Consider the following 26,878-nt stretch of genomic DNA (forward strand, 5'->3'; position numbering starts at 1 on the left):
ATACATTTGCATAGAATGTTGCAAAACAGCCAAACACACCATAATAAATAATGTTTAAAAAACGACTGAAAATGCATCTGAAAACCACATAGTATAGCATGTTGAGTTAAGTAATAGTATATAATGTTGAAAAAAAGGTCCAAAAACGTCAAAATATAGCACATTGAAAAAAATGACTGAAAACATCAAAAAATCAATCAGTGATCACTCTAAATGATGAAAAAAGTCATGGTACAGCATGTTGAAGCAGTTAAAAAATGGTCCATAAAGTCAATATTTTAAGTGTTTTAAAGCCATAGTATAGCATGTCGAAATATGCTCAAAAAAGTGATCGCTCCACATGTCGAACAAAGTCATAGTATAACATTTTGAGGACGTTTATAATATGGCATGCTGAAAAAAACATCCAAAAAGTCAATATTTTAAGTGTTTTGGTTTTTTTTTTGCTTTTTATTGGGTGAGAGAGAGAGGGGGGGCGACATGCAGCAAAGGGTTGAGGCCAGAATCGAACCTGCAGTCGCTGTGGTGAGGCTATAGCCTCTGTATATGGGGCACCGCTCTATCCACTAAGCCACCAGGTGCCCCAATATTTAAAGTGTTTTAAAGTCAATGTATAGTATGTTGAAAAACGGCATGCTATACTATGACTCTTTTCGAAATTTGGAAACACAACTTTTTAAACCATTTTTCAACATGCTATAGTATGCTGTTTTTCAAGTAGCTTTTAGCATGGCATGTTGAAAAAATGGTCCAAAAAGTCAGTATTTAAAGTGTTTTAAAGTATAGTATGTCAAAGAAAAGCCATACAATATCACGTTGAGAAATTGTCAAAAAGTGATCACTCCAAATGCTGAAAAAAGTCAAAGTACAGAATGTTGAAGCAGTTTATAGTACAGCATGTTGAAAAAACGGTCCAAAGAGTCAGTGTTGAAAGTATTTTGAACTCATTGTATAGTATGTCAAAAAACGCCTAATTATAGCATGCTGAAAAATAAGTATATAATAAAAGTAGATTAAAACTCAACCAAAAAAAGTTGTCCCTTGGATCAACTTGCCCTTTATGAGGGGTAAGTTAAGCCCCGGGGGGAGGGTGCCAGTCATTATGTTAAAGTAAAACTGAACAAATTATCCATATATACTCCTGTATCAGAGCAAGACAAATTCAAGACATCTTTAAGGTTTTATTTAAAGTTAAAGTTTGCAATGTCAAAGACCAATTATCTGTAACAAGTCCCATTTCCAAACCAGAACCAAATCAAGCCTGTTCAGTGTCGGGTGTGGTGCCTGTGGAGAGTCAGAACGGAGGTGCTTCCCATTTTCAGGGGACTGGAGGGTGTGCTCCAATTATTGGGGGATCAACCGACTCAGCTTCCCAGGAAAAGTCTACTCCAGGGTGCTGGAAAGGACGCTCTGACTGACTGTCGAGCCTCGGATTCAGGAGGAACAATGCGGGTTCTGTCCTGGTCGTGGAACAGTGGATAAGCAGTTTACCCTTTATGACTGCGTTACTCGAGGAGTCCTGTGGGGGGTACTGCGGGAATACGGGATGCTGGGGTCGCTTCTGCAAGCCGCATACTCAGCGTAAAGTCAAACACATACCCAGTTGGTGTCCCTTGTTGTCCCTTGAGCCAGTGACTCAACTTACCCCAGGCCTTCTGGCTCAAATGACCCCATCCCAGCCATTTTAACACGCTTGTGTCACCAAGAGCTAGCATCATGCTAACAGTACAGTCTCATACTGTAACTTAATGAAACACAAGTGCATTTTTTTCCAAACTTGTCTGTAATTGTTCAAGCACCAGAACCATGATTCTTTGAATCTGAAAAATTGGTTGCCTAGAAACAAGGCAACGTGATGTTTTGATCATAATTGTGACAACATACTATACTATGATGTTTTGATCATATTTTTGACGACATATTATACTATGACGTTTTAATCATAATTTTCATGACATACAACACTATGTTATTTTAATAAAATTTTTGATGACATTCCATAATATGTCATTTTTATCAAATTTTGATGACATACTATACTATGATATTTTGATGTTTTTGACGACATACTATACTATGTCAATTTAATCATATTTTTGATAACAAACTACACTGACATTTTCATCAAATTTTTGATGACATACTATATCTATGTTGTTTTTATCAAATTGTTCATGACAAACTATACTAAGTAGTTTTTATAAAGATTTTTGACGACATACTTGACTATGACATTTTCATCATCATCATGACATTATATACTATGAAGTCTTCATCATATTATTAAAGACAAAGTTTCCTATGACTTTTTAATCACATCTTTACAACATATTAAATTATTTTGTGGGTATATACTATACTCTGATTTTTACTGACTTTTTACATATACTTTCAGTGACATACTAATATGATTTTGTTTTTTTGTTTTTTTTGCAACATACTATACAACAAATGTTTTTCATATTTTTCAAGACATACTATACTATGATGTTTTTCATCTCCTTTTGAATGACATACTATGGTCTTACATTTTTATTATACTGTTTACAACATACTATACTATGAGGTTTTTGTGTGTTGTTTTTTTTTAAAGGACATTAAATAGTAGGATTGTTTTTTAACAATGATTATAAAATGACATACTATACTAAAACTTCTTTGATTTTCTGAAGGACAAATTATACTATACTTTTTTAAAATGATTTTTTTCTTAGTGACCCAGTATACTAAAAGTTTTGATGGTTATTTATTGCAATGTTATACTTGACACTTTTACTATTTTTAATGATATACTATACTGTAGTCTTTTTATGATTTTAAATGACATACTACACGATGACATTTTGATGACCTTTTTAAGACATACTATACCAGTCATGTCCAAATTTGGTCCAAGGGCCCCTTATGGCTGTCAGAGCGATTTTTAACAGCCCTCAGCTTTACTTTTAAAATATAGAATAGAATATTATTAACACAACATTGGTTCAGTCAAGTTTACTTTGTATTTGTTTTCAATCATCGACAAAGGCAGAACAATCATACAGCTTGTAGACATACACTATGTAGGAACTATGCATGAAAAACGTACGTTTTTTCATAAACGGATGGTAAACAAGCATACTATCTATTATCTAACACCAGAAATTTTCTTCAAGGTAGTAGATATGGTTACAGCATAGAAGGATAAATCAGACAGCAAAAGGGCCGACACTTTCAGAAATGGTGGAAAATTGAATAATTTTAATTTAAAGGATGAAACAGCTGCATTTGTGCCTTTTGTTTTTGATTTTTCTTAAATTACTCATACGATGCGAGTAGCAGTTGGCAGCTACTTTCACATCATCTGATCTGGCCCCCATTCAAAAAAGTTTAGACAACCCTGTGTTAAAAGATACCTCCATAGTCAATAGGGAGGAAAAATGTAGCTGAAGCAACTGAAGGGAGGTGAGTGGTTCACTGGTTCTTGGTGAGGTTATAGGTGGGGTGGGAAAAGGAAAAACAAATGGTGTGTAAAGACAAAGAGAAGCAGATCATAAAAGAGGTGTTTGTCCAGACAGAGAGGGAGAGAAGGTGAGGGAGGGCCAGGAGGGAAGGTGATCCTCTCTTCTCAGAGATTAGTGTCATTGAGGTTAGCAGGTTTATCTTATATAAGTCTAAGAACCTGCAGGACAGATGAGCGTCCTCTCTCACTCAGACAGTGAGAACTGGGGCAGAGAGAGAAAGCGACAGCGAGAGTCCTCGGTCCATCTTAATAAACCATGTGTGGTAAAAATCATTTTCTACACATTTGATAAGCAATACATTTTTCATACCACATACTCAGCTGCAATTGTTTTCCCATAAAATCCTGTCTGTATGCAAATTGGATCTGACAATGTCACATGTCCTGGAAACTGGAGATCAGATATAAGAGAGAAAATCATTTCCTACATGCACATAAACATCATTAAACTGGATGATTACAGTAAGATTGGCAGTGATAGAAACTGTTTTTACCAGAGTTTCCTCTGTGAGTTCTCTGAAAAGGATCTACAAGAAGACACAAACACCTCTGAGACTTTGTGGAAACTCCAAAGTCTAACACACAGTTTGCTTTGTAGTGAATAAAAATAAGGCATTAAAGGTTCACTATGCAAGTGCTGTTGATTTACGGTTTGTGAACAGGATTTATTAACTATTTTTTTTTCTAAGGGTAAACCTGTATAGTATAGGTTTCCTTTAAGCAAAACATTCAATATAATACCTTTTGTACATTTCTCTGATTAGAGTCATGTAACATTAACACATTACTAGTAACAATTAAATCCCATGATAGACTATACCATCGTAAACATGCTTTGGATCTGTACACAATCTGGGCTTATTTATTTATTTAGCAATTAAACAATCTTACCAATGACACAATATCAGTTCAGTTTCACTTTTCTGTCATAAACATGTAGATTATTTAATATCTGCAAAATGACATTTCACATATACATTTATGAAGTCCTACCAGAGATCGTTTAAACTGTTTTTATAAAAGATTTGAGTCACTTCTTTTTTTGAAAATACTTTGTTATTATTATGTATTCTACTGTAGCAGTGCTGGTTGTGGTTCAGAGCACATGTTGCCACTGCATGTTGTGGTTGTTTGTTGTTGAGAGCAGACAGTTGCCACTACACTGGTCTCTCATATGATGCCTGCATGTGTTGGGTGGTTTTTGTTAACCTCTGTTGACACGAGAGTGTAAAATGATTCTCTGTTGCACAACGAGTGTAAACAACATTAACACCCACATCAGCACAATACATAGTGGGATGCATGGACAGGCATGTTTGTGTGGAAGAGAATCTGGGACAGAGGGAAGTGGGTTAGTGCAGAGAATCAGGTTTTAGTTTCACAGTAAATACATGAAGCACTCTCAGATATCTGATGAGTATGCAGCCTCATGTGATTATAATTCATCATATCACCAGTTTGACGTCGGTCAGAACTGAGCTAAAAACAAAGAAATGGCGTGGAGGGATCCTGCATTGTAATTTGTGGTGTGCAAAGATGTGCTGCTGGCAGGAGGCTGACTTTTTTTTTTGCAGAAATAAGAACTGCAGACATCATTAAGCTACTTGAATGGAGGACATAGGCTCATTAGACAATAGTCTGAAGTCCCCAACTCCGTGTGTGGTGAATGATAAAAAAAGAGACTTACAATGACATTCTATAGCCATATATATACACACACGAACACACACACACACACAATGTATATAAGTTTCATGATGACATCCTGATTTCGCATAAAGTTGACTTAACACTATTCCAATATTCGTCTACTCGCATGGCCAGCCATAAACAATTTAAGCCTAAATTTTTAACCAAAATATATTCCACCACATATTAAAACTATAAAAATAAACATCGTAACTCTTCTTACCTTCCTTAAATGTCACCTTTTTTTAAAAAAAACAAACAGAAAAACAAAACAAAACAAAACCAAACATTGGAAAACATTGTATGCATCCATTGCAAGAAAACAAAAGACAAATAAAAAAAACAGGTATTCAGCCACCTGACCTGAGAAATTTGCTGCTCTAAACTAGGAAAGAGGGAGAGCATGTGCATAGATTGATATGAGTAAAGCAGATTTTGGAATGACTTTGATTCAATGGCCCTTTTCAGGGGCTCAGCCGAATCTGTGGGTGGGTCTGAAAATATATCTGTCCTCCACCTGAGCCTGTTGTACGAGCCACCAAATATACAATCACTGGGGAAAAGACATCTTGGTCTGCAGTCATGCTTACGGCTCTGTGAGTAAGTAAACCTCATGGTGGCGCTAGAAAGGTAAGGGGGTCACTAGGATCAGAAAGCTTTATCCTCTGGAGACCATGAATGTCTCTACAAAATGTCATGACAATCCATCTAATAGTTGCAAAATAATATTTCAATCTGGAACAAAATGGTGAAATGACAGAGCAACATTCCCTTCCATATAATTGGGATAAAAATGTTAAAAAAAAAAAAAAAAAAAAAAAATTTAAAATGAATTCAAAGCCTTCAGTTTGAACTGAAATGACTCCTCAGATTGTTGTCATGATCCAGCACATGCTGGCAGAGCTGGGATATTTAATGTTTATCTTTACTTATTTTATTCCATTTTATAGGCATTATACTGTTGTGGTTTCTGTGGGCATCAAACATCAAGCCAAGAAAAGCCCTTCTGACTGGCTGTCATGTATCATCCCGACCGCTGCTGTGGCTCTTTGACCCCCCTTTTGTAACTGTCTTTCCTCTGAACAGACGACATCCTAGGCCCTGACGCAAGCCATTTCTCTGAATAGACCAGCTGCTTCATAGGAATATACATTCTCCTCACCACTAATGATAGCCTTAAAACTCTTTATTTATATATTCGATTACAAATTCCCAAAACTGTTATAATATACAAAATTATTCTTAACAATTTTTGCAAATGAAGTCTTTGAAAAAAAAGTTTTTTATTCAAATACAGCCTTGTAACCAGAGCGGCACAGTCTGTTTCCTATCTGGATGGAAAACTATAATTTTATTATCATTTCCAACATACGTCTTAAAATAGCTTTACATTTAACAGCAGCACAACACCACTGAATGGGATCCAGGCAATTTGGAGTGCGTTTCAGCTGGCCCCATATAACAAACATAACGTTTGCCGAGTAAACCGCAATATTCTTCTCTCAGACACAAATGAAACCATTTTAGGCTGGGTCATCAGTTGCTGATGTAATAGGACCCAGATGGTAGAGCTGATATAAAAGCAAGGTAATTTCATACAAGGGCATTGTGAAAGGACTAGACACTTCTCCTAAAACCAGACTGAGATAAGGCTATCCTATGTCTGCCCAACGAAATGATCCTTGTAAACTTGTACCACTTCCTTAAAAAGAAATTTCATTACTTTCCAATTAAACCTGATTGGTAGGAGGAGAGTCTTGCAAGCGAGGAGAAATGCAGAGAACCCCCTGGCAGGAGAGATTGATTTTCCTTTGAAAGCTGCACAATGCAACTAGATGAAATTGCCAAAGACTGAGTGCAGATTTGATTATTACAGTTAAATGCAAATTTTTTCTTTTTTTTTTACACACAAGCACACACAAATGTTAGAATGGACACATAGACAGATGCTCCATACCTTATAGTCAAGATGTAGGTTTGTGTAAAACCACTAACCTGTTAACCTGTCATATTTACAAAAACACACACAAGTAGATGTCTTATGTTTTAGGCCCAGACACCGCTTTTTAATATCTTTTATGGAGCTGGACTCACAATGTATTTGGTCTATAGCTTGGCATTACAGCCTAGCTCTGCTAAGCTAAAACATGTACCTCAGAACTCCAAAGCTAAAATATACACACGTCATCACACATATTTGTGGTTTCACAGGGAGCTTTACAAACAGCAGTTTAACTGTCCGCTCACATCTCTGGCTATAGCGCATATGTTAGCAAAAGATGACATGCATTAGCAAAATGGTGTCAAAGAGACTGGATTAAAAAATAATAGATCATATCTCAAACAACAGATAGATAGATTTCATGGACAGTCAGCATTAAAATATTTGGTAGAGAAAATGCAATAATGTCTAGTGTTATGTCTGATGGATTTCCATTCAAAAAACCCCAAAACAAACAAACAAAAAAAGAACAAACTAAAATTTCTGGCTCTGAACACAGATCTCAATATGGCGAAAGAAGATATTAAAAAGTTGAGCAACAAGCACCTTGTTCCAAACAACTACTGTATCTGAAACTAGAATTACTGATTCATAGTTGCATGCCTCAGCAAACCAGTCAAGTTGCATAGTTTACATCAGTGTATGTGAAAACATCAATGTGTCGCAGACATCTACACCAGGTCAGGGTGGTCACCCAAGATTAGTTTCACGAATTCAGTATCTGACCAAATGTCTTCCTCTCTGTTCCTGAGATATGGCATTGTAAAATGGCCAGAAAAGTGTTTTTCAGAAAATTATTATGTCACAGTGAGGTTAACTTTTGACCTTCCGGATAAAAATGTTCATCCCTTTATTTTATTCTATCGGAGACTTGTATGAATTTTTGCCATGATTAGCGGATGAACTCCTGAATAATAGCCAAAAAACAGTGACCTTTGAGCTCTGACCACTGCAAACTAATCAGTTCATTCTTGAGACCAAGTGGACTTTTGTAACAAATTTGAAGAAACTCCCTCAAGGTGTTCTCAAGATATTGCATTCACAAGAATGATACCGATGCAAGGCCGAAGAGACCTTCTACCACCAAAATCTAATCAGTTCATTGTTGAGTCCAAATGAAAGTTTGTGTGAGATTTGAAGAAGTTTACTTTCAGGAGAACAGGACGGACATCCATGATAGAACACTTGGGGTAAACAGTAAAATGAGTACTAGATAAATTTGATTTCAAGGTCCTGGTATTGTTGTACAAGGTACAAGGTGGATTTATTCGTAAAATTTGTCCTTGAATCCTGCTGCATCCTTTGGAGTCGAAGGAGGAGTTTAGGAGTCTCTCATCCTGGGCAAAGAAGCTGCTCTGTAGTCTGGTGGTTCAGCAGCAGATACTTCTGTATCTTTTCCCAGATGGCAGCAGCGTGAACAGGCTGTGGCTGGGGTGCTGCTGTCTTTCAGTATCCTTTGGGCTCTGTGCAGACACCTCACTTCACTGAGGTCACTGATGCTCTGTAGATGGGAACCAGTGATGATATGGGCAGTTGTAATCACCTGCAGTAGAGCCTTCCTGTCCTGGGCCGTGCACAAACCATGCCAGTTCGTGGCGTTTCCTGTCAATATTCTTTCTATTGCTCCTTCGAAGAAGTTAACCAGGATCTTGCTCTGGAATGTAGTCTTCCTAAGTTATTATAGGAGGTAGAGTATCTTTCGTGCTTTTTTAACCTGGGTTGTGATGAAGTTGCTTGGTTCACCGTCATTGAGCAGTAAGGTTGTTCTCTGTGCACCACTCTGCAAAATTGTTGATTTCCTCCTGGTATGACCTCTCATCATTGTTTATAATACCGCCAGTGATGTTGGTGTCATCCACATACTTCACAGTAGAGTTCTCCTGATGTCTGGTAGTGCAGTTATGGGTGTACAGTGTGAACAGGAGGGGGCCGAGAGCACAGCCCTGGGGGGCTCCTTTGTTGAGCACTAATGTAGAGGAAGTGTGGCTGCCAATTCGAACTCTCTGGGGTCTGCATGTCAGGAAGTTCAGTATCCAGTTGCAGAGTGTTGACTGAAGTCCATAACGTTAAGTTTTCCAATCAGCTTCATGGGAGAGATTGTGATGAATGCTGAGCTGAAGTCAACAAACAGCATCCTGATGTAGCTGTTCTTATTCTCCAGATGAGTGAAGGCTGAGTGAAGAGCTGTAGATATGGCATCCTCTGTGGATCTCTTGGTTCTGAAAGCATACTGGTGACGGTCCAGGCTGGCAGAAATGTTGTCTTTGATGATGATAACAAGTTTCTTGAAGCAATTCATCAGGATGGGGGTTAGAGCCACAGGGTGGTCATCATTAAGACTAGACACAGCAGGCTTTTTAGGCACAGGAACAATTATAGCTGTTTTAAGATAGAAGGAATGTTGTTCATTATACCTGTGATTTTCCCTCTTTAACATTGCAAAATGTCTGCTGATTGATATCCAGTTGCCTGTCTTATGTAAAGCAAATAAACATAGGTCCCAATATGCTGAACTATGACCATGACAAAAAACAAGCCAAGTGTTTTTGTCTTCTTTCCACTGAAAAAGCTTTTAAACCTTCAGACAGTGTTTCTATGAGACAGGTTTAAGATAAGTCAGCAGTGAGAGAGCTGCTGAATAGGCTGCCTGCTGCTCTGTGAATATATAAATTAATATAGCTTCTGTTTGCATTGCATTTATTATGGATTGAAAGGATTCCAGTGGAGACCCTGTGTTATATTGATCAGTTTCACTGCATGATAACCAGATCTGGCTGACATTTATGCCCAGACCCCAACGATTTGTTTAACATACACACACATGTATTACACATTGGGCCCTTCAAGGGAGCTCCTCTAAGAGCCTTTTCTGTGCCGTGAGACCGTTGAGCCTCACTCCCTCACAGTCATGTGCGAGACTGAGGCGGCATTGAGATCCTCAGGCTCTGGGGTCGTTGTGTGGAGCTGCCGGCTCGGTTCACAAGGGTCACTCTGAGGATGTGCACTGTTTGCATTGCATGACCACACTGCTGCCAAAGCGAGCTGTATAGACGTTTAAGAGCCCTCACCAGAAAAAGACAAACATTTTTGGAAAGTCTGAGATTTTGTTTTTTTTTCTTCTTGCCCCAGGATCTTATTGCAGCATTGAACATGAATGTTAGTGTTTTAACTTGTAATTTAGTTGTTGCTTGTCTGTGTGTGACCCCACGAGCGCCTGGATATGAGCAAGTATGCATACAATATATGTGAATATGTGCACGTGAGAAAGTGCGTGTATGTGTGATTCTTGACGCGCTCCCAGCTTCCTCATCCACTCCTCAGAAAGGCACTTGTCTGGTCACAGAACAGTAATTCATTGTCTGACAGCTGTTTTCTTTTCTGTGAGCCGGCCCTGCTTGGATCCTGGGGTGTAATTCCACACACAGGGCCAGCTGGAAGTTTTCCTGAAAAAAAAAAGGAAAAAAAAAAGGCCATGAGCCCAGTGCTGACACATACGCCAGCAAATAGCACCAATAGAGCATCACTGGTCCAGAAATCAACAGACATCTCCTCCAGTTAGTTTGTAGCCACCTGTTTCATGTCCAAAATACATAAAACCAAACTCCAGTGGACTCATAATTGAATTGGACTAATTCAATTATGTGTCAGTGGATTTTGTTTGTTTTTATGACTTTTTTGGACGTCTTCATAAACACCTGATTGCTTCTTTTAGTTCACATATCAATTCATAGAAGAATACTGCTTAAAGTATTGTCTATACAGTGATGCTAACGGGGTTGATTTGGGCCTAACTAATCAGTATTTCAGTGAGACAATAAGCAAATATATTGTGTATGAGCCATAGTCTGTATATAAAGGTGGGCAACAACAACAGTTTCCCCAAAGTGTAACATTTCAATCTCAATCGCCCCCTGGTGTCTGGCTGCAGTATAGGTCATAAAGCCCACCCTCCAAGTCAGTGGATGGGACATAAGCCAAACTAAAAATTTAAAGTAACAAATACATTTTTCCCAAAGATGGTTTCTTTCACAGATTTCTTATCACCCTGATGTTTGTTCAGGTGATCATTTTTATGATATATCGGGTTTTAATGAGTTATTCAATTCTACAACAAGGAACACCATAATTCACATCTGTGACAGCCAATCCATGTGCTTGCATTCAATGGGGCTGCTCGCGATAAGTTGGATGGGTGTTTTGACAGGAACTCCCCCACCGCAGAGAGCGCTACTGCGCAGACTCCGGCTCCAAATGATGTCACTGGCACAATATGGCAGCGACCCTATCAGGGATATTGATACATAGACTATATGTTTTAGTCTATGGTGTGAGCATAAAATATAATCTATCAGCAGGTTAAATCAACAAATAAATTGGTATTTGCCATCAAACAAATTATTAAATTATTAAAAGTGACCTTTAACATTTCACACAACAAATGCCTTCTAACATGTGACTGAAAATGGCCCTACAAAACAGTCTAGGTCAGAGCAAGCTAAGGGCCGAGCTCCTGCTCCACTCTGAGTGCCAGGTCTCTCGATGAGTCATGTGCAGAACCCGTTTTACAAACATTTTCCCTTTCATTTCCTGTCTGGATGACCCAAAACCTCTCTGGAGGGTAGCTTGTAACATAGCCCCGCTTCGGTTTGGACAACATGTCTGCCCTTCATTTGTAGACAGGATGTTTAACCCGACTGCCTGGAGAGGTCATCGGCGGGGAGCCCTAGGGTGATTTTCCCCAGATGGAGCAACAAAATCAGTGCATTCGCCTCGGTATTGACGTGATGAAAAATGCTTACCTTTTCAGCATAATGCTTATCACTGATTGTAGGTAAAAACCTCATAAAACCAACTTAGGTGATTTTCATGGTTTCACTGCAGCTGAAGGATAACATGATCCTCTGTGGGTAGAGGACATTTTTTGGCCTCCTTGCCCTGTGAAGCACTGATCTAATTCACTGAAGTAAAAGAAAACATTAAAAACTATTTATCTCAGCTGCTGAAAAGCTCATGTCATAACAGTTACAACAGTGCTTTAATAATGGGAAGATTTAATGTTTTGGCTCTGATAAACCTTTACTTTCACAATGTCTTTCAGATCAATTAACAATGGTCCTTCCTTCTCTTTTAATGTTATTTTTTAATTTAGCAGTGCTTTGTGCAACATTGCAACTGATAATAGGAACTACATCCAGTCAAACAAGAACAGATATCTTGTCCAAGCTGAATGAAATCATCTTTCAGTTTTTCCACCTTCCACTATAATGTTCTGTAGGTGCTAAATGACAAGCATATTTGGGAGTGTAAATGCTGGGTTATAGGACAGCGACCACTGCGACCCACAACATAACTGTATATTTGCAGCCACCACAGTGAAGGATTTACTCTGGAAAAGCCTACAAGTGGAGGAATAATGGAGACTTTGAGAGATAAGGGCTGCCAGGAGCATCGTTTTAATGTTTTATTGGCACAGAGTACCAATTTTCAACATACCTCTCTCCTCAAGTGCTCATTAAAGCTAAAATTACACCAGTTAAAGGCTTATAAACCGCCATATTGCAGCAGTTTGACGGTGAAAGCCATTCCTGTTACCCTGGACAAGCCTCTGTGCTCCAGCGATGGAGCAACACTCAGCTCTATAACCCCTGAACCACAGCTATACTTACGGGGGGATAAAAATGACAGTAATTATCAGGTTTTCCTTAGTCATACCTGTGGTAGCGGAATCCCCACATTGTACACACCTGCCCCAGCACAGGTAAGTACAACCCTCCTGCAGTGCAGCAATTCCTCAAATGACAGATGCTTCCATACTCAGAACGAGTTGTGGAAATAGATGACCACAGGCATGGAAAATGGTTTTAATTTTTGGTCCTGGGAGAACTTCCAGGAACTGCACTGGTCCTCCTTTACATGTAAATTACACCTTACGTGCAGGAAAGAGCAAACAGAGACGACTTAAGTATTATATACAGTGTCTTCCAAATTTAAAGTGAACAAGTGCAAAAAAAAAAAGGATAATATAACAACCAATAATTTGAAAACACAGCTCGTGTGTGTGCTATGCATGGAGATGGAGGTAGAAAGTCAGTAGCTTAGCAAATCTTAAAGACTGGAAGCAAGGGGAACCAGCTAGCCATGGTCTGTTGTTCTTTGTTGTTTGTTTTTATTTTGTATTTATTTATATTTTGTTTGTTTGTTTCCACCAATAGCTTCTGGAAGCTGTCATTACAATCTCTCATTTAGCAATTCATTCATCTTCTTTCTGGGAAAAAAGGCGTAATTTATGACAACATTGGCTGTTGTGAACTGTGAATTTAGAGTGCTGAATTGAAGTTGCATGATTAATTTGTTAGTATTCCAAAAAAATGTTAAAGTTTTTTTTATCCCTTTGTCCATGATATCCACTAGAAATCTAATCTGATGTTATTTTCACAAACTTTTAACCTTCTATCTCTGCATCTAAAAACTTAAAAAACAAAAAAACAAAAACAGTTTTGGTCAAAGTGGGTATTTTACATCTTAGTAATGGTGGTATTGTCTGTTGGACACAGCCAGGCTAGCTGTGTTTTTTAGGTCCCAAGGAAGTGCACTGGACATTATAGCCACTTTGACATAGTGGCCACAATGTGTAACTACAACTTCCAGGTCTGTAACGTGATGCCATTGGGCCAAAAGAGAGATTTTTCTCATAGACTTGCACGAGAAAAGAAACATCTGCGTATCAGTGAATACCTTTTGGTTTAAGTGTCACATCCTTCATGAAATGACTGACCCTCGAAAAGCTGCATGATTAAATCCTTTAATCCCCAATCAAGTCAGAGGAGAACAGAAGCAGTCACAAGTGTGCCTGCTCTATGGACCCAAATATGCAGAAGATCGGTGTCATTTAACATGCGGGACTCTGAAATCTTTTGGCTTCATGTGCCACTGAGCAACTTTCATGGGAATGAACGTACCCCTGCCCCAACACTGTTTCCAGTTCTTTTTATGCATCCATGGCATTTCCAATCCTGCTTCCAGTCTTTATGCAAAGCTAATCTAACCACCTGCTGGCTCCAAAATGATTCACTAATCACAGATGGCTCTTTCCCAATATAAATCTATGGGAAAAAGTCTTTTTGAGCCCATACATCATGTAGCAGACTTAGAGGTTGTAATTCCACTGTTGTCCCATAAATCACACATTATCAACACAATCATAAGAGGATTAATGTAAATTTAACAACAGCATCAAGGAACCAGTGTGTCAGTTATACCTTCAGTTTTTGATGCGTTTAAAGTTTTCCTCAGATGATGACAGTCTCTGCTTCATCCTGTAAGTGGTTTGTTTTGCCTGAGAACAGGCCTTCTCCCCTGTGCTTCATGAGGTCATTGTATCTGAGTTACAGTCCGGCTTCGGGTCATGGGCCGGCCCGGTTCATGCTGAGGCCCTCATGTGACTGTTGCTGTTGTTCTGGGATCCAGCCGCGCTGGTCCTCGACTGCTCAAATGTTGACAACTCCAGAGAAAAATCTGGAAAGCAAAACATGGGGAGTGGGAGGGAGAGAGAGAGAGAGAGAGAAATTACAGGACTCTACTCAGAGAGGAAAAAAGAGAGAGAACAGTGAGAGAGAGTCAGGGGCGTCTAAATCTTGTCCGGTTGCCGTTGCCATGCCAAGAGCTAAACAAGCGTTTTATCAGTTTCTGGAGTTCAGATTTATTCTGGTGTCAGGAGTTTCTGCACCACAAATCAGTGCATGATTCAGTCTGTGAGGAGGGTTATAGTGTGTGGAGCATCTGCTGCTTAGCAGGCCCAGTGATTCAAATAGACTCTGACTGAAACCATGACTCTGAAAATGACTTAAAATATAAACAGCATGTGAGTGAACTTCAAGAGTGCAGTTGAGCAAAATTGGACAAAAAAGTGGTGACAAAAGACAATTTTTGGCATTCTGAGCTAATAGGCTGTACCTTTCCTTGGAAACGTTTTCTTTATTTTTTGCACCATGGCTCACCGACTCACCTCATATGTATTTTGAAATGGTGCCGCTGGACACCAATCCATTTGCTCCAACCACAATGGAGTGAGAACAGGCGTCGACTGACTGTCTCCTCATGCAGTGATAATACCTGCAATAACCGCAATCACATAAAAGTGACAGAGGATGGGCGCTACACTGTACTCATCTCTCCTGACATGTGTAACCGCGCATACAGTTCTCACCTCTTTTATGATGTGGTGCTATAATTGTAGACACTTAGCCCCACCACAGAGCTTTTGTCTGAAGCTTTCTGGCTGCCGATACTCCTCAGCTGAAACAATAAAGGGATCAATGCCTCCCTTTTCTTCTCCTCATCACGCCAATATTTGTAGTGACCTGTTTTATTTTACCCTTCCCTCCTCCTCCCTATGTTGTATGACTGTGTGCTCAGTTTCCACATGTGAGGAGTCTAATTCTGCTTCTTATTAGGCGTGACCGCAACGACCCTGCGCTGTGATCGAGCCAACATGTCCCTTCCCACAACAGGAAACACCATCACCTACAATTAGCCAACCAATACAGAATCTCTGGCTCCAATCTCAAACCTTCAGCCTCACAGATCGGTTTCTGTTAAACATGGCAGCCACTTTGCAAATGGGCCCATGGAGACGTAACAAAAAACACAGGGATTGCCTAATACTATGGAGAGTTTTAGTTTCTAAGATTGTAACATTGTGTACCCCAGTGGCCAGACGGATCCGACAGCAAGACCTCGCCAACAGGACATTTCCAAACCGAGGAACATTAGTGCTCTCTATCAGCCAATCGAGACAGCTTCTTGGTTTTCCGTCAGGTACTTTCAGACTGTAAGATTGCGCAATCCTGGCATCGAAAACAGAAGCTTTCAAATGGAACTTAAATATCAGAGTGCTGTTGGGAGTTGGGTTTTCATGGCAAAGCCAACCACTTCTGTGGCCTTTAAGTGTGACAAATTCACGGCGACAGAATTCAATCCTTGTGAGCCATCCACCTTGTCATTAGTTCTTCCAATTGACTTTTTTGTTGTATCCACATTTTTCTCAACTTGCATCATCTGTTCTCTAGTCAAGTGATCACTTATTCTTAGTCTAAATGCATTGTGCTCTAGTCTGTTGAGGCTACTGTCTGTAGAAACAAATATTCTGGCCTGATCATGCTGTTTGATTAATGAAGTGCAAAGTGGTGACTTCAGAGGGAAGGTCTTATTTTTTATGTAAACACCAAGGCCTTAAGATTACACAATAATTTAAAATAACCATATTATATATTACTATCTAATAAAGAATTATTTAAAACATATTAAGGACATTAAAAATGGAACTAACCAATGTCTTTATATAAACAATGGCTTAAATGAGAGTGTGCAATATGAAAGGTATTGCTTGTTACCTGCTACAAAAAATTATCACCTTACTCCAATCAGCTTTACAGAGCTTTTAAGCATCTTTCAGTTTATTGTTTTGATTTTTTGGCCCAAAACTTTGCTATTTTAATTCAGCATCATCGCTCTCATCCCCCTGTTTTCAATGACAAAGATCTGATATGCTAATTGCACGCTACCAACCCAGTGACTAGCTTGTGGTATAGTGGAGACCGAAACAGAGTTAAAGTGAGAGTAAACATTGGACTGGTGAGAAACATAGGTCCAATCGAATGCTGTTGCTTTAGGTCTGTTGGGTCATAAAATGGATAGATGAGTTAAGGAGAACTGGATACTGCATTCAAAAATTGGGCCTCATTAAATCCTGCCAACTGGGTGCATACACCAAAAAAAAAAAAAAATTATCTGTGGGTTCTGCATGTTTCTTTGTTTTTTGGTCCTTTTTTAAGGCCTGGTGTCTTTCTTTTTTCTCCCAGCACCCATGAAAGGAATAAAATAATTAAGTAAGACTCATCAGGACTTTGTAAATTGGACATCAGAAATATTTTAAATTTTGGTTGGAATGACAATTGGGTTGATGATAATTTACACATCTAACAATGGACTTTGTGCTGTGCGGATGTTAACATTATGACATTTTGCAGACGTTGGGTTTTGTTTTCCATACCTTATGTAAATAAATGTTGTTACTCGATGCAGAGGTGCTTTCTCAACAACTTAAAACCAAAATACTTATGTAATTATTACACGAGTCACCCAGCATAATTTCAGGGGGTTTGTGATGTTCCTAAAAATGTTGTCAATGATTGATAATTCCAATAATCTTGTACAGGATTTTTCTTTTCTTTTTATCCCATGTGGCCACTACTACAAGATCTTTTAACAGATTGCTTAACAACCCAGCGATGTTCCAGTCCAAAAAATCCATCAATACTGATTTAAAAAGATTTTCTTCCAACAGTGTGCTCTGTGTTAAGAAAAAAATTAAGTAATAACAAAGCAGCATGTCTCCGTATGACAATAATAAACTTTGAAATGTTATAATAATCCCTTGATAAATAGCCATGGGTATTTTACTGTATAATGAACCATCGTGTCTGCAGTCATAAACCCTATTTAGATATTTTTAAAAAGGCTATTTACATTACCCAGGCACGTCTGCAGTTGTAAGGTAGACAAGATTTAGTAAATGAATAGTAGTCCAGATGCCCTGCAGCCAGCAAAAAGTATTTTTCCCAGCCTAGCAACCCCAAATATGTTCTTCCAAATGCCTCATAACTGATATGAGTAGCTTTAGTAAATTTACTAATCGTTAACAATGCTACCCTAAACAGAGGGGTCATGAGGTGAGGATGCCAGCTTCTGCCTTTCTGTGTATTCTTAAGGTTTCATAAATTCAGTTCGCGAATCACTGATAGCACATGTCCAAACTCACATGTAGCAATACATGCCTGTGCACATACTGTATTCTATCACTGGTGGGCACACGCCCTCATACGCATGAATGCACTCAGACACACACCACACACACATTCATATGCACGCACACACTCCCACACAGTTCATATACTGAACATGAAACTCTAATTCAAGTGGATACCTGTCTTGGCTGTGGTACAAATATTTAATATCAGGACAGGCAATATAGTGTAAATTAAATTAAGCTTTTTTTTAAACAAATATGACAAGTGGGTTGGACACAACGACTGTATTCAAAGATTAATCAGATTTCATGAAGCTTGCATGCCCTATGCGAAGGTCCTTGCTGTGTGGAAACATATCATCAGTCAGATAATATGACAGAGAGAATGGCAAGTAAAGTAAAGTAAAAAAAAAAAAGACAGATGTGCAGAGTTGCTGCGTGAAAGAGTTTGGGTTCTCTAAACATTACAGCTTAGTGAAGAACTCCCTTTCACATTTTGATACTGGAGCTGCACTCCTACTTTTCATGCTTCTTCCCTAGATCACAACATTTTTATGTCCCTGCCCACAGTACAGCTCCTCTTATTTGGATAGTGATCATGCGACACACATGCACATGTGGTAGCTGCAATTCTCCTCGAGTGAGCTTCCATTCTTTGATCGATAGCACGACATCTTCCAGTAGCACTGCTGAAACTAAACACATGCTACAGGATGAATAATCTCATTTTTTCCACAGTGTAATCACACTTAACCTTTGCAGTGCTATGCTGACATGATAGAGTGGGCAAAGGGGGAAGAACATTTACACACATGAGCCTAGTGGCCTGTGAACAAAGGGGAAACACAGCAACATGAATACCAACTTGTTAAAATCACTCCCTAAGATTAGGGAGAACCGTAGGCGCAGATTTTAAACGGTGACAGAGAGGACACTTTCACCCTCATGTGCATTTGTCCTCCCTTAATAAAAACATAAAAGTAGCAGTACTTTGACAAAATGAAAGTCATCTGTACCATACATTAAAGAGGTAGTTCAGATATTTTGAAGTGGTGTTGTATGAGCTACTTATCCATAGTTAGTGTATTATATATATTAGATTTGTCAGTACGCCCCCAGTTTGAAGAAGCTGCAGGAGTGCCAAAATGGAAACTTAGCAGTCTACTGCTGTGGATAGGGGGCAGCAGAAAAACACATTTTCGCCACCTAAAAAAGTCTCTTCACAAAAATCTATAACAATTTAAGTGTACGCTATTTTGAAAGTTTTCACTAATTTACCTTTCTGTCAGACAGCCCGTTATAACGGGAAATTCCTTAATGGCTTACCTTCCACATTGATACTCTTTTCAAAGCACCAGACTCCTTTGACAAAAACAGTAATTTTGGCTTGCTGAACACGGGAGCTGTCGGTCAGCGAGTTAGTTTGTGTTATTGTGCCAAAGTCACAGTAGTACAAACCAAATAACGTATCAAGGCTGTGGTACATCAGCAGCTCCTAGCAAGGTTAAATCACTGTTTTTTTCCAAAGGAATCTGGATTTGGGGAAAAAAATATAACAGCTTCAGTTCACCATTGTACAGGGCTGTCTGATGGAAAGGTAAAGCAGTGAAAATACTCTCAATATAGCAACTGATATAGATTGTTTCTGTCAGCGGTGCATGGCTTAGCTTCCGTGGTGGTATTCCTGCCTAGTTCTCCAAACTTAAGGTGTGCAGACCGCCATCTAATATAGGTAATACACTGATTATAGATAAAAACCTCATACAATCCCACTGTAACAAAAACTGAACCAGACCTTTTGTTCAGAAAAGGCACAAATGGGTGCATATGCAATCCGCAGAATGCAGGAAATCAAGTTCTTGACACTCAAAATTTACTTCTGAATGAACCCCAAACCCCCTGTTTTATGTGCTCCTCCACAATAATGAAACAAAGCTTATGCCCATGGGGAGAACTCCTTGTGCAGACGTAGTATATGTGCAGATTTCCAAGTGGGTGCTGCCAGAAAACAAGATGGATGAGGAAGGTTATTCTGGCCAAAGGTGTTCAACTAGCCGAGCTTGACTGGGACACCACAAAAAAAGCCTTCATTCACTTTTGGTGCATCACAGAAACACGAATCCACATAACTTGCTTCCAGCAAGTATAAATCTTTGTGAGAGCAGCACCTGCTTTTGTTAGAATTAGAATGAGTCAGTTGCAGCTTGTATGGGCCTGCTTTGGAAACCCATGGAAGTCCCTCAGTGACACTGTAACTCAAAGCTGTTTTCAAGGTCAGGTAATAGACTCCTCTGTGGACAGTAGCTAGAACAGAGATAAAGATAGTGGTGTCAATTGTCAAAGGAAGGGAGCGCTCAGTGGGTTAAAAAGGCCATACTCATGCTTGAGCTCCGAACCCCGAGGTGCTGAAGTGCAGCTGTCTGTCTGCATTTTAAAGGCAGGCAAGCAGGAAGAAAAATTGGGGAACAAGACTCTTTTCCATTACACAGTAAATACACGGGCAAGCTATGTGGCATGTAGAGACACGGTGGAGAGTCAAAGAACAAATTCATGAACCAAACTTCCAGATTGATAATGTAGAGGTCACTTTGCACATACATACTCATTATATTTTCCCTGTTGGCCCAGATGATGTCTTTGTACTTACAAAGCCACCTGTCTGCATGTGCCATTTGCATTATTGTCATGAAAGGTCACTACGTTTACTGTCACATGATGTTACATAACAGTCTCCTCTGTTTGTCCCTGAACACAATAACAAGTTCAGCCCGGACTGAATTGCTTGATTATTCCTCTTTTTATTGATGGATACCAGTCTTCTACTGTTTTATTTCTCACATAATAAAACAAGACACGTTGCCGTGTTTGCCAACAATGAAAACTGTGGTATATCATTACATTTAAGACATGTTGTTATAAAGATACGTGCTTTTATGTTTGTCTGCTGAGGGAATATTGTGCCCTCTTAACCACAAAAGGTCAGAGTTAACAATATGTAAAATACGTACTTGAAATGTTCCCTTTTCAAAGGAGAGAAGCAGACAGCAATATCAAAGGTTTTCATAAGATAAATTATTTGCTATTAGACAAATAGCTGGCACACAACAGTGAGAGAGAGCAGACCTGCTATGGGAGAGCTGTGGGAATGGAAGAGCAAGTGGCTGTCCAGGAAAAATGTAATAGGTGATGTTCTGAGCCATTCTTACAGCATGCTATCACACTATACACGTGTTTGATATCAGAAGAGGAAATCTTACAAATGAACTGTGGGGTTTTAAGATCAGAGAAGCATAAAATAGAAAAAAATTGCATTTCAACATTGATAATGGATAACATTTACATAATTTTAAAGACTGTGCATGTGCACAAGGGTCCATTTCAGCGGGGGCTTCGTTCCTGTAGCCATATGAGCTTTTCTCATGCACACATTCCAATGAAAATAAATGCACCAACATTCATATATAGCACATGAAATCATGAGCCAGTAATTTGTGTAGAACCCAACTAACCAGGAAAGCTGTGATCACATGACCATCACGCTGACAGGAGTAAAGAAGGAAATTCTGCTTAAGAAGGCAGGTTAGGGGGGTGGATGGGTGTAGTTCCTTCAAGAAAGCCTGTATCTTGGACCATGTCACTAAGGTACCTTGTCGCCATGTTTCGTTACCCTAAATCTTACCTATGTAACCTTACGTTTCTAAACCTAACCTATACCCCGTTTCCACAGTAATTAGGACGTGCACATCAGATTATCAAACATGGGTAAATCCGCTTAAAATAGGATATAGACTCCCTTCCCATTGCTAGTAGATCAAAGATGTGTACACAAGTCTGCAGCAGACAAGTGTGCCTTTCTTTGTGTGTTTTGGTGTGCGTTCGACATCACAGACAGGCTGGACAGCAGGTAAACAGTAGGAAGCCGGATGGATAGAGGTCTGTAAAAACTTTACGTATTTTTTTTTCTCTTTATGTATCTCTTACTTACTCAGTCTGTCTTTAAGCTTTGTGCAGACTAATTTGGATAAATGTTTTAGCACTGCTTAGGTGTAGACAGACGGTAATTAGTGTCAGCACATCATCACATCTCGCTGGTTGAGAAGCTGATAATGCCAGTCATGAGGAGCTAATTCATCAGTTCTCATGCAAACCACTGTATGAGCATTTTTGGATATCATAACATCCGTGATGATACATTGTCTAGGGACGGCTATGTCAGTCACGCCACCACTTTGATCGGGAAAACTATCTCAATAACTATTGAAAAGATAACAATGTATTTTTTTACAGAAATTTGTGGCCCACAGAGGATGAAACCTACTGACTTCCCCTGACTTATTATCTGGCACCAACAGGTTGGACAATTGGATTTTATGTGAATTGTCTCCACAAGTACTGGCCACCAAATTTGGTACAAACATCCATGTTCCCAAAACAACAATCCACTGACACCACCATCAGGTCAAAACTTTGCTGTGTTTAATACTTGCAAAACCAATAACACTCCCATCAGCCTCATCTGTACATTTTATCTAGTACTACTAAATTAGCATACTTACATGCTAAAGTAAGATGGTAAACATGATAAACATAACCTGCTGATATGTCAGCACTGTTATTATGTGCATGTTACCTTGCTGAAGTTAGCATTTGGCTCAAAGCTTCAAGGTAATTCACATGGCTGAAAACATGGATGTAAACTGCAGCAGCAGCAGAACATACATGATATGGTTACTGTTAAGGTGGAAAATGAAATCTTCGCAGGGATTTCACGTCTTTTTTCTCACCATGCTGTTCCAGAAGCTGAATTATGAGGTGATTGTAAGAGTGGGACCCATTAGCGGCTCAGCTGACTGACTCTCTGGGCCCTGAGGACCCAGCATTAAGAGTCCAGCTGAGGACTGCTGTCTGCTCTACTGACAGACAGATATGCCTCTGTTGTGCTGTATCCAAGCCAAAGTTTAGACTAAATAGTCAAACTCTTAGCAACAAACCTGGGAGTCATCTCCTGCCAGAGAGATCTTGGTAATTTAAAAGCAATTGCTCAATAGATATGCAGAATGCATTTCTGAAAAATAGCAGAGTTCTTCCAGTCATTGCTTTTTTTTTTTTTTTTTTTACAAGTCAGAACCCTAAAATCCACAGCTAACTTTGATTTACTGATTTGATTTGCTTTGAAGCTACTTTCAGGAGGTCTAGTGAGGACCAAAAACTTATTATTGTGCATTACACAATAAGAAAGTAAACTCATCATGAAAACAGTCCCCTGGTTCTCTTACGATTGTCACAGGATCAGACGACTTGTTCGATTTCATATGCAGATGTGAAACAGACAGCTCTGTGGGAGCTATTGCTTAGAAATATTCTTCAGCTAAATGTTAGCTGTCTACCTGTAATATTAGCCTCAATAGCATGTCAGATGCTAATGCTTTATTGAGTGTAGGTGTTGCTAACTGTAAATAAGAGAAAAATGCCCAGGTGTAGACCATGCTGTCCTCGTATGGGGCGAGACAGAGTTGTCCTTCAGCCATCACAGAAACATGGAAACCCCTCTGGGCACAATGCCTGTCAACAGGAAGAGAAAGTTTCCCAGGTTTCCTCATACTCTCCAAACTCTCCGTCTGTGTGTGTTTAGTCTGGGTAATGTGTAGAGCATAAAGTCTGAATCACTCATGAGTCATTGGTGAACTTTAGCAGTAACCTATGTCTGATTTGCAACAATTTATCCACACTGAGTGTATGAATAATCAGTCCCCGTGAGACTGCAAACTAAAACTCGGTTCTTAAAAGATGATTTATGTTAAACATAAGGAGACGTGCCCGAAACTGGACAGTCTGAGGAAGTTGGAGGAGGTACAGGGAGATAAAAAAAAGAAATAGAGGGAGGGAAAGAGAAAGTAATGGAAAGTTTATAGGTATAAACAGACCTGACGGTAAATCTCTCAACTGTTACAACACTGGATTTATTTAATGAATTTAATGTTGTTGCCACAAACACACAGGTGTCTACACAGGTGGTTCAGATTTTTATTTTTTCATTTTCATAGCATAATATTGGTTATTACTGATTTCTCATCTTTCCAACAAGCATTCATTTCCAATAATTTATTTTTTTGCATTCCCGACACCAAAAGAGTTGGGACGCTGTTTAAAATGTAAATAAAAACAGAATGCAATGATTTGCAAACACTTTAATAAGCTATATTGATTGTTCACAGTCCAAAGACAATTTAATGTTAAAACTGATAAACTGTTGTTTTTTGTGAATATACACTCATTATGAGTTTAATGCCTACAACATGTAGTTGTTTTTTTTTTTTTTAACTTTGCCCTGGTAACATTCTGGATGGCCCTTTTCTTCTTTAGCCCTGAGGACACAACACCCATGTTTTTCAATTTGAAATGTGGACTTGTCAGACCACAGCACACTTTTCCACTTTGTGTCAGTCCAGAAACACTGCCGAGAGGTGCAGAGATTTCTCCAGATTCTTTCAATCTTTTGATGATGGATTGTAGATGGTAAAATTCCTAAATTCCTTGAGTTTGTGAATTAAGAAAAGGTTTGTAAAGTCATCACTCTGAACATTAAATATCTTTCCTCTGGACCGTATTCAACTGAATACAAGTTAAGAAAGATTTGCAAATCCCTGCATTCTGTTTTTTGGGGGTTTTTTTATACGGCATCCAAAGTTTTTTTCAAAACTGGGGTTGTACTTATTGCTGCTTACTACTCAGAATTTTATTTTAAAAAGTGGTATACTGAATTTAAAGATGACATGTAAGGTGTAGAGAAAATTAATACAAAAAGTAAGATAACTTGATGACCTGATAGCAACATACTGCATTTTAATTATGAAGTGTTTTGATACATGCTGTAACTATTGAACATCAAAGACTGATGCAAGGGTGACATTTTTCTCTCAGGATATGTACTTTCAAAAGCCACACTCCCAAAACTGAACAACATAAAAAGGCCGTAGTAAGACAAAAAGCCAAGACCTAAGTCTTGCACGAACCATAGTGTTTCTCACGTGTGAAAGCTTTTGCCAGGGATGCATTCACTGCATGCCGGCAGAAACATGGATAAAATTAGAAGGGCCAGAGAGTTCAGCATCCCCAGAAGTTCAGCTCTATACAGATTCAGTAAAACCACTTTAATTTGACCAGAAACTGCCACAGCAAATCCCAAACCTCATTTTAAAGACTCCAGAGTCTCCCAGAACTGTATGGAGTATGGGAAACCTTCTCACTCTGCTGTTACTGTGTCTTTACTAAATCAGCATTTCCATGGTTGTGAAGAAGAGATAGATAATCTCACAGTGATAGATGGTAGTGTGTGTAAGAGAGAAGAAGTAAATCAACATGAAAGGATAGATTCTAAGTTACTGAAGTCCACCTTTGTCAAATCAAGTGCACATGGGAACATTAAACAGGTCAATGCTCCTGATCTCACAGACATACCCAAAATGAGAAAATAAGTTTTTAACCCATAGTTAACATTGTGGTCACAGTTGCCTTAGGTTTCATTAGGTGTGGGGCAAAATACTTGGTTAAGTTAATTTAAAAAAGAACACTTGTAGTTCTGCTTTTAAAATAATTACACTTGTTACATACTGGACATGTAAGTACGCTGTAACTTGATGTAAGTGTGTCAAGTAATGTCATTTTAAGTTTCGTAAGTATGTTAAGTACCCAAGTACGTTGAGTAATAAAAGGGTCAATGCTGACATTTAGTTTCACACGGGACACAAACAATGAATTCCAGGGTGAAAGTCCTGAGTTTGTGTTGGTTTGACCTTATCACCACTGTAACTACCTTCCTACAAAGACTTAACATTGACCACTGCCCACCACATGACATCGCTAAACCAGAGAATTTATGTGTCTACCGTAACTAAGGTTCCTAATTGATTTTCCATTGGCATTGTTTTCATGGTGTGGAATTTTAAGATTCTGAGCCACCACCATGTAATGCAGTGTTAAGAAATTGTGTTCATTCACATATTTCTGTGAGACCAGGCAATCCTGTTCTTAATGGACATTAAGAAATCCCTTCCTAATGTGCTTTCAATGTTAGTGACAAGCAAGAAAATTCCCAGTTGTTTTAGGACAGACTTCCAAACTTTCGCTGAAGCTAATGTGCAGATTTAGCAGTCTGTATAATATTGTGCATAGCAACCACTGTAGTAGCAGTAACTAAAGGGGGTACGACTTAGCGAATGGTCAGCTGGTATTATGGTAGTTGTGTTAAGAATAAAGGCTGAAAAATACCATGTAATGATGCATTAGTCTGAATTCATGAAAAAACAAACAAACAGAAAAAAAGAAATGCCGGGCTGTTCTCATGCACTTTTCCATATATTTACCCTCAAAAATTAATGCACCACAGTTAGTAAAATCCCACAAAGTCCTGAGACAGTAATTTGTCTATACACATACATCCCACATAATGTGGAAGGCTGTGATCATGTAACCAATGCACTGATGAGAGTAGAGGAGGAAACATTTGTGTAAGGAGGTAGGACTTTGCCCAGGAGACCAGTGATCAGAAACATGTGAAACCATGTGAACTTTGAGTTATTTTAGTCTATGTCCTCTTCATGTTTTTTTCCTAAACCTAACCTACTCAACTTTATGTTAAGTACGTAACTTTACTTCACATATGTAATGGTTAGATAACCTACAAACCATTGTATGAGTATAAGGTAAAAACCACTGTTTGATGAAAACCACGAATCACCTCTATATTTCGATGTTTTCAGACAAGGCTAAGTATTACATGTACCTTTACTAGTTAAAGGAATAATCTTTGCACCTTTTCAAACCCACAGCGTCCTCTTAAATTTTCTCTGTCATCAAGTTTAAAAGATAGCTATTTTTC

At 38.8% G+C, this 26,878-nt stretch overlaps 1 long non-coding RNA gene across 1 annotated transcript in view; it reads right to left on the reverse strand.

The window, feature by feature from the left end:
• Positions 1 to 2,988: 2,988 nt before the first annotated feature.
• Positions 2,989 to 26,878, reverse strand: part of LOC148188197 (uncharacterized) — a 67,132-nt gene continuing 43,242 nt past the window's right edge. Inside the window, exons 2-4 of the long non-coding RNA XR_015777866.1 lie at positions 14,453 to 14,708; positions 12,906 to 13,119; positions 2,989 to 10,636 (exon numbers count right to left, since the gene is read on the reverse strand). This is a non-coding gene — a long non-coding RNA (uncharacterized LOC148188197). The remainder of the gene's footprint in view (positions 10,637 to 12,905; positions 13,120 to 14,452; positions 14,709 to 26,878) is intronic.

The sequence above is a fragment of the Plectropomus leopardus genome, chromosome 11 (genome assembly GCF_026936395.1).
Source record: "Plectropomus leopardus strain MGB_pleo_1.0 chromosome 11, ASM2693639v1, whole genome shotgun sequence".
Classification (NCBI taxonomy): domain Eukaryota; kingdom Metazoa; phylum Chordata; class Actinopteri; order Perciformes; family Serranidae; genus Plectropomus; species Plectropomus leopardus.